Raw genomic sequence first — 14,424 nt, forward strand, 5'->3', positions numbered from 1 at the left:
CACATGGTTGTTCCTGCGCACATTAAATAAAGATTGATTGATTGATTGATTGATTGATTATTATTATTATTATTATTATTATTATTATTATTATTATTATTATTATTATTATTATTATTATTATTATTATTATTATTATTATTATTATTATTATTATTATTATTATTATTAATAATATTATTAATTGAATTGAATATAACCACCAGCGACGCCCAGGAACGTCCGTTCCGTTCTCCTGCCCCGAACAATCTCACGCGCACTGGCACGCGGCCGCACTTCACTTTTTCTCGAGCCACCCGCGCACTCGCCACGATCACCATCATCCCAACCATTAAACCTATTGCGTCACACCTTTAAAGGTAAACAGCAACAGACTTCTCCCCTGTTTAAAAGGAGCGTTTTCTAGATGTATTTCATGAAATGCGGGCTTTGTAGTTGTGGCATTTTGGCACCCATGTAGTCATGCATCCACAACCATATATCTATTCAATGTTTCCGTCCTTTCGCGTCTTCACCTGGGAAAGATCGTAATGTATCGTCACTGCACTTGAACATGTTTTGAATTTGACCTCTTAGAACTTGGCCAGAATAACGTTACATGAGTTCACCCTATCCTCGAACTCAAACAGGGCCCTGAGCGCAATATGTGCAGTTACGTACAAGAGTTCACCTTTACCTACAGGAACAACCCAGGCACATCGGCGAAATTCACGAAGGATGTTCCACGTGCATTAAAAAATTTCGGTGACATTTAAGTTGGTGGTTATCATTATAGTCATCTTTAAGGATCTTAACTTGTCGACGTGCCACCCTCCTCCCATACATGCAACTTCTCCACAGAACGCATTACGTCGGCAGAAAAAACGACCTTTCAGGGAGTTTCGGGTGCTGTGGCGTCCTCTGGTGGCTTATTGCGCAAACTGGCGAAGCATCCCGCGAATGCTTCCAGAACGATGCCTTGAAGCGCTTTGATTTGAAATGCCCTAAAAGAGCCTCGAGTTGATTGGAATTTTCATGCGCGTTTTTGCTAACGCATGGCATTGAGATAATGCAAGTTTTAAATACTTCTTGTGCGAGTTTGCTTTTATTAAAGTTTGCCTCTTAATGTTATTTAACGTTATTCAAAAGTTAAATATTTTCCACTTGTTTCACAAAATATACTACAGCTTCGTTCAGGTCGGTTGGATGGGATGGAATATAGGAGCGTCCCCTTTGAAACGGGGTAGTAGCAGTAGCTATCATGCTCATTTTTCTCCCTATATCTTAATCATTGATTTAGAATGGTTAACTAAACCATCATTCTATTTATTAAATTTTTGTTCCTACATTACTACCATTATGTCACTTCTCTGCTTTTAAGCCACCAATCTTCCAGTCGTTTTTTGCTAGTTTCCCCCGCCGGTTTATTCACCCGGCCACTGTTATCTCAAAACCCCATAGCTTCAGGAACAGTGATTGCGCCGGCATCAACTTCCGCATGCATACCATTACATTCGAGTATAATATGGTCAATTATTTCACTGGAGTTACCACATACAGCACATGCGTCATCTCCATTATTAAATTTCTTTTTGTAGCTGCGCGTTCTAAGGCACCCTGATCTAGCTTCAAAAAGTAGGGCACTGCCTCTTGAGTTATCAAAGAAATCTTCCTTCGTGATATGCATTTTCCACTTTCCACATTTTCCACACTCTGTTTCTTTTCCATCGAATTTATCCAATTTTTACCTTCTGTGTTTTTCACATGTTGCTTAATGCTCTTTATTTCTCCGTCCTTGTGACTAGCATACTTACTAGTTAATTTCCTAGTCATTTTCCTCCATTGTGAGTCAGCGCGTTTTAATACAGGTATTTAAATACTTTAGCTGCCCATCTGTTACTGTCCAAGTTCCTCAGGCGTTCCTCATATAATATTTTACTCTGAGCTTCCCGTACTTCGAAAGATGCCCAACCCTTATCTCCCTGTACCGCCTCATATGTAGTTTTGCCGTGGGCACCTAGTGCTAATCGTCCAACGGATCTCTGATTTATTTCTAATGTCGACTGTACCTCTGATTTTAGGCACAAAACCGCATTTCCGAAAGTAAGTCCGGGCACCATAATTCCTTTCCAAATACCCCTGAAAACCTCATACCTATTATCCCCACAATGCCTTATGCTTCATTATCCCGGCATTCCTTCGCCCTTTGGCCTTAAGTGATTGCTCATGCTTTCCAATGTACGCCAATCCTTCGTTTACCCATACCCCCAGATATTTATATTCTGCTACTCTAAGTACATGGCCTTGTATTTTAAGACCCTGATCAGTTGAGCCGTTGAAAATCATCGGACCCGACTTAACTGCGCTGAAACTGAAGCCTAGAGCGTCCCCTTCGTCTCCGCAATACTTAACTAGAGTTTGCAATTCTTCCGGACTCTCAGCTAGCAGCACAATATCGTCTGCATACATCAAACCGGGGAGGCGCTGCTCTACCGCCTTTCCACCTAATCTATATGGCAGGTTAAAACCTAGGTTACTGTCTTGTATCCTGCGTTCCAGGTTTATCATATAAAGCATGAACAGCACCGGTGATAGAGGAGCCTTGTCTTAATCCTTTGCATACTTTGACATCCTCCGTACTTCTTATCCCTTCCCACGTAATTTCTACTTTGTTATCCCGGTATATTTCCTGTAGGAACTCTATTATCTCATAACCGATACCTTCTTCTTTTAATATGTTCCACAGGTCTCTAAGTCTAAACGGCCCCACCAGGCGATGAATTGGTGAACTATTCTAGATTCCCATACGGCCGAGTAGAGCGGGGGTTCTGTGTATAATGTGCTTATGTGCTTTATTCTTGTATTTTTGTTTTCTTTTCACAGAGTCCTATGTTCCGTATATTAATGTTTCGTGTACTCGTGTCACTTGTGTTAAACGTTTCAAATTGTCTTTTTGTGAGCATACGGTACACTTTCTGAACATCTATAAACGCCTTCGAACGCCTTCGTTAATCCAGCAAGTTCTATTCTCCGCTTCAACCTGGGGAGTTAGGTTCGATGATGCGTGGATAGATGTGCCGAAATATTTTTTTTTTTTTTTTCGGATTTCAACCAGAATGTTTATTTCGGGGTCTTAAGTCGTGAGCTGCCTTATCACTATAGCTTATCGTATGGCAGCGAGAGGATGCAGTGCGAAACGGGAAGGACATATCGGTTCTGTTGAACGATGGGGTGGGAGAGAAAAACAACCGAGTGCCCTTACGTTTCCCCACTTACTGCGAAGTGCAAGCATGAAGTGGTTCTGCTTCGCTTCTGTTGCGTGCTTTGTTGACACCGTGTTTGACGAGCGTTAGCTCGTTTTTTACGTCCCTTTGGCGTGGCCTAGCGCCTGATTTTCAATTGTAGTCGTTGAGAACTTTTCAACAATATTACTTGACGTTTATAGCCGAACGTTCGAATGTTAATTACAACTAACTGACCATTTGACCCTATTCGTGCTATGAATGAGGTAATAGAGAAGCGCACATAATATAATCAACCATATATTTAGCCTCCATAGATTAAAATAAAGCAGTTGATTAAGCCGACACCTCAGCTGTCACGTAGGCAATAAAGAACCAAGGGACAAAAAAAAAAATCAAAACACACACATAAAAGGACAGGAAGGTGCTTATAGCGGACGCGAAGAACCATAGTCGCCCATAAAGAGAGTAATGAAATCCACATGAAGAAGTCAAAGGAAGGGAGGCACGATCTTAGCAATGTTATCAATTGCGTGTTCATAAGGTGTTTAGAAACCCGGTTTGGGAAGGGTTAGGGAGAAGAGTTAAAGAAGCATATCTCAGTTATCCGCGATCCGCTGATGACTTTGCCTTGTTAGGTATCTCAGGGCATGAATTGAAAAGTTAGAACAATGACCTGGACAGGCAAAGCAGAAAGTTAGACCTAAGATTAATATTCAGAAGATTATGAAATAATGTTCAACAGACTCGGCAAGAGGGCCGCAATATTTACAACAGGCAGCGAGGCGCTGTGTGTGGTAAGCAAATATGTCTACTTAGGGGATGCTAATAAAACGGGTTCCACTTATATGAAGACTGCACAGCAAGCCATGGGAAGAAAAATCAGATGTGTAACGTTACGGGGCAGGAAGAGAGTAGTATAGTCAAGGGGAAAAACACACATTCTAGCCTGAAATCGAAAAGAAATGGGCATACACAGGCCATGTAATCCGAAGGTCGGTAGTCGCAACAGACTGGGCTCTGAGTGCGTAGCAGGTGGTCGGATGAGGTTAAGGAATTTGCGGGGATAAGGTAGCCGCAGTAGGATAATTGGTGGGATATGCGAAATTCCTATGTCTTGCAGGGGGCCTAGTTGGGTTGTTGATGGCGGCGATGATGATCATTACCGCACTGGCTGTATTTCAATCTGAGTAGCCACCGTTTTCAAAATCTTGTGTCGCTTGCGATTGAGCGAGAGCACAAAGGTGGGACTGAAAAGAATAGAAATTTCGCAGGACAGTTACGAGTTCACAGCGTAAAGATCCATCTCTAGCTGGCTTGTGATGGCGAAAAAAGGCGTTTATTTCGGCAGGAGAAATGTCTTCGCCCCAGGTGGGCAGCCTGCACTGTCCAGAAAGCCGTGGACCCGAACCACAACCCGAGTTTGGTCTACCAGAGTGCACTGCTCATTCAGGCTGAGGCTTGGCAGCTAAGCCTCTCACTAAACTTATATACCATCTTGACATATTAAAGCGGATGCGCCCATGTGTAAAGCACTGGCTTGGTTGCTAGCGCACATGCATAACGTGCTGGATGGATTTTCATGGCTTGGTGTCCACAGGGGCATTTATTAGTGCGAAAACACTCATACGATCACTACTACTAATAATAATAATAATTGGTTCACAGGAAGGGGAAGGAGCTGTATCAGTCACACTTGTTATGTGGACACCTGAACCGCGCCGTAAGGGAAGGGATGAAGGGGGTTATGAAAGTGGAAATGGAGAAAGGGGAGCCGTAGTGGAGGGCTACGGAGTAATTTCGACCACCTGGGGATCTTTAACGTGCGTTGACAACGCTCAGCACACGGACGCCTCTTCGTTTCGCCTCCATCGAAACGCAGCCGCCGAGGTCGGGTTCGAACTCGGGTACTCCGGCACAGTAGTCGGGCGTCTTACCACTGGCGTCTTACCAAAATACACCAGACATAATTCACATGATGTGAACATGCTCAAACAAAGAAAACGCAACACGAAGAAAGAACAAATGCCTCCTGGGAGACTCTCAGCTCGCACTCGACTACGCAGCTTGCTCTCACCCAACTGGCCGCTCAAACCCAAGAGCTCTGAGCCGCCGTTTAAGCCGATGGGTGACTCCATGATACTCTGAGGGAAAATAAAGTTGCTTCATTCAATCAATCACGATTCGGGGCGCGCAATACGTGCCTCACGTAATGCAACCATTCCGGCGCCGTGAAGCGCCATCGCTGCCAGTTCTGTCCTACCTTCGCGCTGTTTCGCCGCGTTGGGGTGGGCAGGGCAATGGCCCCTCGGTTACGTCCTATCTTACACGAAAGAAGCGCACTTCACGGAAGCCTGGTGGTGAGCACGTGCGCACACCTGTTTTCCACTGCTTAGAGCAGCGAGGATCGGTCGGTGCCTCCAAAGGGATACAGGCTTCAGACTGACAACGGTAGTCGATAAGACCTCGCGGGGGCAGCGCAAGTGAGAAAGGGGGAGCCAGCTAAGAAGGCCTGTTCTCCTCCGGAGGAACGGAATCGCAGCTTGGCGGGAGAATAGTCTGAGACGACAGCGAAGCACCGGGGTGACCAGGGTAGGTCGTCGGAGGCCAGCGCGGCGCCGCGGACGAGGCGATGGAAGCTGCCTGTGGTCGTTCAGGAAAAGTGAGATTCGAAGCGCTCGTCCGCTTTCGAGGCGGCCATCGCACGCACCATATCTTGCGTGCTCTCTGGAGGCGAGTGAAACAAAAATAAGCTTTCGTGCTCCGTTTTGTTTCTCGAGGGCCGCAGCTTTCGCTGGGGCCGACACGTAGGCGTTGTTGTCCCGAGGACGCAGCTTTTACCCAGTCACCTTCTACTGTGGGGAGTAGCTGCCTTTGCTGCCAGCGGCGAAGTCTCCAAGTGGAATACATTCGCTTTACACGCTCTCGAATTTGCTGCTGCTTGCTGAGCGTCTGAGTTGCATGAGTTTCGGAATGTAGTGGCACGTGTAACTATCTGCGCGGTGGTACAAGGCAAGGGATGTTTCGGCAGCTGAGCGCGAGTTTGTTTTGATTCCAGGCCGCCGTGACGAGATTTTATGGACAAGCGTAGCAAGAACAGCAATATAACACCATGGGCTGCACTTTGAAAAAAAAAAACCTCAACAGATACCACGACAGCTGCTTTTCGATGGAGACGAGAAGCAAGGTGCCCTGCACGTTAGAGAATCCTAGGGAGTCGAAATTTCTGGAACTCTCCCCTACGACGTCCCTCATAGCATAAACCACTTTAGGACGTCAAACCCAGTAAACAAAGCAGCCAATAATGAAATCTTCGTGATCACCGTTCGGAACTGTAAGGTGGTGCAGCTCAGGAAGCCGAGCGCAATTAGAAAGAGAGGTTTGTTCAAATATAAAACCACTTAAAAATAAAGCTAAAACCAAATAACAAAAGGGAGCTGAAGAAGCAAGGCAAGCAGTAAGTAAAGGACGTGGGAAAAAAAGGAAATATTAAAGAAAAGGTAAGGTGTTGACTGTGGTATTGCCCTGAAATGTCTAGAGACTATGTTTGACATCTTGCTCGGTAGCCAGGACTATGGAACAATCTGAACACATTGACTCCAACACCATCTTGGCACTTATAGCCACCGCAAACATACACATGTATTTATGACCCGCTTAAACCTATAGGTATCCGTACGTAAGCCCATTTAAGCATGATTACACATTAGCATAATGCCTGTGCCAAAGCTTTGATGCCCTCAGACTGGTACGCATGTACATGGCGATATTGAGCAACCAAGCGCCGGTAAAGCAGTTGTTAAACTCCCCGCCTAGTCACGTAGTCAGTGACGTTGAAGAACCCCAGGTGGTCAAAATTTCGGAGTCATTCACTCGGCTTAAAGTCTAACATGCAAGTGCCTGCTAAGTGCAAATGACCTTGGGAGTGTCATTGCGAAGAGTGGAGCTCCCCTCTAAAAGTTCCTATCGTTTTCAAAATTATGTAGACAGTATGAAACGCTTGCATACACAGCCGTCGCCGAGGCTGTTTCGAATCCATTGTTTTGATTTTAAATTTACTTTGTAAACATTTTAAAAGAATGCAAGTGTGCTTTATCGGCTCTAGGTTTTAGTTTTGCTGCAGTTGTAAAATTTCCATCACGTTCGCAGTTTTTATTCTGAGCGATCGCTAATCCAGCCTGCAATGATGCATGCCGCTATGACCGGTTATTCTACACATGGGTCATTTAAAGTGCCTCTCTTTGAAAACTCCTGGAATTGAATTTATGAACTGCCACCAATAAAGTTAAGACCATAATCTCCATACTGAAAGCAAACTTGTATATTTAAACGTTGAGCTTATTACAATAGCACAAACATAGAAATTGTGAGTATACGATAGCACTAAAACACCTGGCGTTATTTGTTCGGTAAATAAGGAGTATTCATATGAACTTTCCTATACGCTATAGAGTTTTGTTGGTGTCCTATACCTAGGTTTGAAACGGTACTATCTTTCAGCGTAATATTAGTTGTAAATGTTATTGCTTCGTAGCATGTGTTGTTACCACAGTAACAAATTTACAGACGGTGTTCACCCTGCAAAGAGAGGTAGTTAATTAGGCTCCGTGGTATTTTGATTTCTTTTCCTCGTGATGCCTCCGAAGGACTTTTGTGATGTGTAGCTGTTCGATGTTGGAAGCTTCGCGTGTTGCAGGAGGTGGCCCGCTTGCTCTCGTGCAGTATGTTTTGGCCTTACTGTTTAGTGTCACACAGCGAATCAGGCTATGAGAGACGCCATAAGAGAGGCCTCCGCTTAATTTCGACCATCCAGGGCTCTTAAAATACGCCGACAGCACAAAACCGCCTTGCATTTCACCTTCATCGAAGCGCGGTCGCTACGCGGCCACGCGGTAGATGATGGGAAACCAGCCGAGAGTGTGGGTAGTTTCCGGGCAGGGGTCCACAAGACAGCGGGAGACCTCGGCCCCTGTTCCTCGATCCTCTGAATGCAGTTGTAAGCGGACGGCGACGATGTCACCACTGTGACGTTCGATGGAATTTCAGAGTAACGGAGGGGCTGTCTCATGAAAGGAAGCGTTTCAGAAATAGTGCGCGATTTCTAATGGTGCAAAGTTTTTGTTGCAGCTGCTTGGTACATATAGGTCCCCAATGATGAGCCGATTAGTGTTGTCCTAGTTTGAGACTGCAACGTACGCAGATGTCGCAGGCGCGTGAGCCGCGGTTCGTTCATAATCAGTTTAAGGCTGTAGTCTATTCTCTACACCGTTGCGTGAGATCCGCGGTTAGTTCAATAGTCATTCTGAGCCTCTGCACCTTCGCGTGTGCGCGGTCTTTCCTTCGAGTGGGGGCCGGCCTCTAAAATACGAGCCGATCACCCAACCGAGACAAGCGGCGCACCACATATATCGAGGTCGGTTTTCTTTTCGCCTGCGTCGTCGCTTTGCGGTGCCCTGACCTCCGAAGTCGTCGCTCGAGCGAATTCGCGTCACTCCCGCGGTGCACGTGACTCGACTGCGACCCACGAATTGGGGGCCACTTTTTCAAACAAGGGCGCCGACCGACTTCCGCCTGCAAAGAAGGAAATAAACAGCCTCGAGAACTGCGTGCGTTTTGTTCAGCAGCACCTGGCCGCGAGGAGCTTATGTCATGAGGTAAAAGGAAGCCTAATAAGTGCATTCCTCCTCACTTTTCTCTGCACCTTGTACGTGGACCCGCCTGACGACCAAGTGAAATAAAGAAGAAAACTTTCCCTGAACGAGACGGGGCTTGCTTGCCATAATATCGAAGCATTGTGGGCTAGAAGCTCTTTCTGGCAAAAGAAAAATTGTGCGCTGTAACACTGGCCAACGCCATAAAGCAAACATATATATATATATGGAACTCTGCCACTTTTATGGACCATCGCTTACCTTGCTGTCGCATTACATGATCTGCCTTATTTTTATTTCTACTAGAACGCTATTCACTCGCGTTTGTTCCCTGATCCACAAGGGTTAGTAGCAGCTAAAACGACAGAAAAGGAGCCGTATACTGTGTGTGTACCTGAACATTGCAACACGCATTTTGCCAACTATATACACGGCTTCGGCATTGCTGCCTCGTTGGAAGACGAAGAATACGAAGTGTGCATGTAGGCGCAGAATTTCTTGCTGTAAATCTAATTGACTGCGCCTTGCTAAATTTTCTATTACTTCACTGCAGAACCCACAGTGTCGCTTTCCCACGTGCATTACGACTTTTTACGCGTGTTTTCTAATTAATTGTTTTAACTTTTCTTTTTGTTCTTCACTTCCTCTCCGATCAGTATTGTTTGTTTGTTTTTTGCATTGAAAAAGCTTTCTGTCCCCCGAATTCTTCGCCGATCTCACTGTGTGGGCATGTCACCCTCAACATCTGGCTTGGTTTAATTCGGTTTATGGGATCTAACATCCCAGTGACTCGGGCATATAAGGAGTGCCGTAGCGAAATTCTCCTGATAACAATTTTGATCACCTGTCGTTATTTAACGTGCACTGACGTCTCACAGTACCCGGGCTCCATGCATTTTGCCTCCATCGAAAGGCAGTTGCCAACCCGAGCCTTCCAGCTCACTATTCGAGCGCATAGCTGGGGAGCCACCGCGGCGGGGCGAACAAACACTGCCGAACCGGCTGGTCAGGCTCCTATATTTCAAATACGAAAAATTGGTGCAGGTGCTGGGTAGATTCATTCCCTTTGCCCCGAACGGAATGGAAGGGCACATCGAAGACGCATCCAAGCCCACAGTCCCAGAGACACCCGCCGAAGTTGGGGGTACAGATGGACGCATTATATGAATTCTATTACCGCTTTCCTCTCTCCTGCGCTCTTTTGAGCATCCCATTGAGTTGAATTCCAAGCCATCCCCAAGTTCTCACGTACATCAAAGCGAATACGTCCTGCAGCGGCGTCTGGCATCCAATCTTTCTGTCTGCCTGCAATGACAGTTCTCTTGAGAATTGGCCATGAGGCTCGAGACTGGTGTTAATGTAAACAAGAGCACTGTCCTTGTTTTTCAAATAAAAGATCCCGTGCGTATCCTTCTAATATAAACCGCGGAACTAAATAAAATTTAATTCAATATCAGCTAATATTGATTCCTCAAGTTAAGTCGCTACAATATTTGGGCATCATTTATGGTGACATTTTCTCATGCTGATTTGACACTAATATCATTACGAAAGGGGTTTGCGCCGTGGACATGCTGTATGGAAGTAATCACCTGTGTGGAAGGTGTAGAGATCCGATTTTAATGGTGGATGTTATGTCCGTCCTACAAATTTTAGAATTCGGATTTTTGTTGCTTTCTGGTGCGCCTACTAACAATGATTCGCTCGCTCGTTCTTTTGGAGCGGGAGGCTCTTACGGTGGCTTTGTATGGGCTCCTCAAATGCGTGATCTGATCAATTTTGAAGCCCGGAATATACCGTTGCTATCAAACTTAAATTTTTAACTGTTAAGACGTACATAAGATTATATAAATCCGGTTTGTACCTTTCTTAGTCATTTAGTCATTTCCGGGCCGACCTCCATTATTGGAGCCCGATGGCTTATGTTTATACTTCGCAGGTAATATTGGTGGAGAATTTGCTAGTACCCCTAAATGTGCTCCTTTATAATGTATTTTCGATGCAAAGAAGTGGGTCTACCGTTTAAATTGTGTTTGACGACATTCTTTCCCAGTAATGATGACAATTTATCCCCACGTGCACTATACAGACGATCATTTAGGAAAACTCCGTATTAGCGTAATAATAGCAACTAACATTTCGAAATGAGACGAAAAGGCAAGTGTGGGACTATAGCGTCCGTTTCTAGATTGGTCCTTTTCTGTACAGCTTCCGTATTTCACGCCAGGGTTTCAAAAAGAGTTTCTGGTGATGGTGCTTGCTCTACTGAAACTAAATCACTCCATTGTACAGTGACAGTATTTACTGACTCTTTATCTTTATATTTGTCCCTTGCTTCGCCTGGAGATTTTCCCATCATGAATATCTTTCCACTGTCCCTCAACATTTGAGCTTTGTACATATTATATGTCTGCTAGGTCACAGCAGTATGAGATTAAATGCCGTTGCTCCTAGCGGACAAAGGCATCCCGCTGTGGCCCATGTTACCTATTCCTCCGGCTGCAGCGTGCATCACAGCAGGAAGCTTTCGGAGACTTGCCTTATTATTAATTAAGTATGCAAACTTGATCACTTTTAAGATTTAAAGATATCAAAGGAAGCTTCTGTGCTAAGCTGGGCGTGATAAAGGACAGACAAGGCAAGGACCTCACTGAAGCCTCAGAGATAAAGAAGAGGTGGCAGGAATACACAGAAGAACTGTACAAGAAGGGCCCGGATGTGCAAACCCAACATAGGACGGTTGTGATTACTGATCTCGAGCCGGGCATCCTGAAGAATGAAGATGAATGGGCCTTAGCCAGCCTTGCTAAGAACAAAGCTAGCAGAATTGATGGTATTCCAGCTGAGTTGCTTCAAAACCTCAACCACGACGCTGTTAACACACTGCATACATTATGTCAAAAGATTTGGACAACCCTGCAGTGGCCACAGGATTGGAGGAGGTCAGTTTACATCCCCATTCCAAAGAAAGGCAGTGCCAAAGATTGTTCCAACTACCGCACGATCGCGCTTATTTCGCATGCTAGCAAGGTGATGTTGAAAATCCTGCAAGGTAGGCTGCAGCAGTATGTGGATCGGGAGCTTCCAGACGTGCAAGCTGGGTTTCGCAAGGGCAGAGGAACTAGAGACCAAATCGCCAACCTTCGCTGGATCATGGAAAAAGCAAGAGAGTTCCAGAAACCCATTTACTTCTGCTTTATTGATTATGCGAAAGCGTTTGACTGCGTAGATCACAGCAGATTGTGGCAAGCTCTCCAAGAGATGGGAGTTCCAATTCACCTCATCTGTCTCCTCAGGAACCTTTATGAAGGGCAAGAGGCCACAGTCAGAACTGGGCATGGCCTTACTGATTGGTTTCCGATTGAGAAAGGGGTGAGGCAAGGCTGCATACTGTCGCCCTGCCTATTTAACCTATATGCAGAGTGCATCATGAGGAAGGCCGGTCTGGACGAGTCTTCAGCTGGAGTGAAGATTGCTGGAAAACGTATCAACAACCTTAGATATGCGGATGATACCACTTTAATGGCAGAAAGTGAAGTGGAACTCAAGAGACTTCTGATGCGCGTACAAGAAGAGAGTGAGAAGTTTGGGCTTAAACTGAACATTAAAAAGACGAAGATCATGGCGTCTTGCCCTATCAAGTCCTGGAGCATCAATGGACAAGAAGTGGAAGCTGTGACAGATTTTCTGTTCTTGGGCGCCAAGATTACCTCGGAAGGAGACTGCAGCCATGAAATTAGGAGACGCCTGCTTCTGGGAAAGAGAGCAATGGTTAGCCTTGACCGCCTAGTAAAGAGCAGAGACATTAGTCTACCAACCAAGATCCGTATAACCCGTGCTATGGTCTTTCCAGTTGTGATGTATGGATGCGAGAGTTGGACTCTGAAAAAGGCTGACCGCCGAAGAATTGACGCGTTTGAATTGTGGTGCTGGCGAAGACTCTTAAGAGTTCCATGGACTGCCAGAAGATCAAATCAGTCGATATTGTCGACCATAAACCCTGACTGCTCATTGGAGGGTCAAATTCTAAAGTTAAAGCTCAGCTACTTTGGTCATCTGATGAGAAGAGAGGAGTCGCTGGAGAAAGATTTGATGTTGGGAAAGGTTGAGGGTCGCCGGAGAAGGGGTAGGCAGCGAACGCGATGGTTAGATGGCATCCTCGAGGCACTGGAGATGAAGTTATGTGATGTTAAGAAGATAGTGAGAGACCGGAAAGCGTGGCGTGACATGGTCCATAGGGTCACGAAGAGTCGGACACGACTGAACGCCTGAACTGAACTGAACTGAATGCCAGTCATGGCAGATTCGGGTCTCTCTAACGTGGCTGCGCTGCCGGATCCCGCCTCTAACTTTCTATTGTAATAGGTCTAGTTTGACGCTTTCTCTCGTCTGCGCATTCTGCTGTGAATATGAATCAATAAAAACATTTCTTGCTGTTTCGCCATCGCTTCATCATGCTGGGAGGATGGCTGTTGGCGAATCAGTTGCAACAGTTTGGTCTTATATAGGTTGAGCATCCCGATCTGATAATCATTCGCCTTCACCATATTTAGGTACTGCCACAGGTCTCTTTTGTTCCGCTACTCAAAATTTCCTACTGATGTCTAATCGGTTGCCTAGCTAGATTTTCCTATATTACTTGGCTACAAACACTACAGTGCCGTCTTCTTGCGTGCGCGGTCAATTTTGTTTTGTATTTCAGTGCTTAATTTACCTTTTAGTTTTGTTTTCACTTGCCCTCAAATCATTTTCTTCATGACCGTGTAAATGCACATGCCACCCATTTTTGGCCGATTCCCCTGTGTTTGCATCTGCAATTAATTGCAAGGCCAACGACAACTACCGCGGAGGCGGCTGGTTGTGCAATCATATTTTCACCACTTAAAATATAGGGTCATAAATGAAGGACTGAAAGGGATGAACCGTGATTCAAAACTCCGCTTTTCATCAGGAATGTTTTCTTCGTCGCGTCCTGTGCTTTGTCTTCGTCTTAACGAAAGGGTTGTTCTCCCTTTCTCTAATTACCGAAGCACTGCGTCGCTGGAAGACTTCCAGGCAAGACAGGGGACTCTTTCCGTACATAAGGTGCATATAGGTTTTATATATACAAACGACTGTTTACAACGGTAAGTGCACGACAGGGATTTTGGTTTCGACTGGAGCCAGGCGCACGGTTCGGGCTCTTCAGTAGCCGCGGAGTGGCTTCACGGGACGGCCGGCAATATAACAGTTCCGGCCACGGCTGCCGAGTTTTCATGGAGATGAAACGCACACGCTAATAATCTCACCGCTCTGTAGACAAGCGCTCTAGAGGCGCACCGTGAGGGAAGGGAGGAAGTGGCAGTGAAATAAGAGAGAAAGATGTGCCATAGTCATGGGGCTCTGGAATAATTTAGACCACCTGGAGATCGTTACTAACCGGAACTGACGTCGTACACCATACGGGAATTCTTTTCGCCCTTCGCCCGCATCGAAACGGGGTTAGAGCCCAGATACTCCGGCCCCGCGGCCGAGCGCTCTGAGCACTGCGGATCGCGGCTTGCACACTTCGG

Source organism: Amblyomma maculatum, chromosome 9 (genome assembly GCF_055883805.1).
Source record: "Amblyomma maculatum isolate TAMU_Amacu chromosome 9, ASM5588380v1, whole genome shotgun sequence".
Taxonomy (NCBI): domain Eukaryota; kingdom Metazoa; phylum Arthropoda; class Arachnida; order Ixodida; family Ixodidae; genus Amblyomma; species Amblyomma maculatum.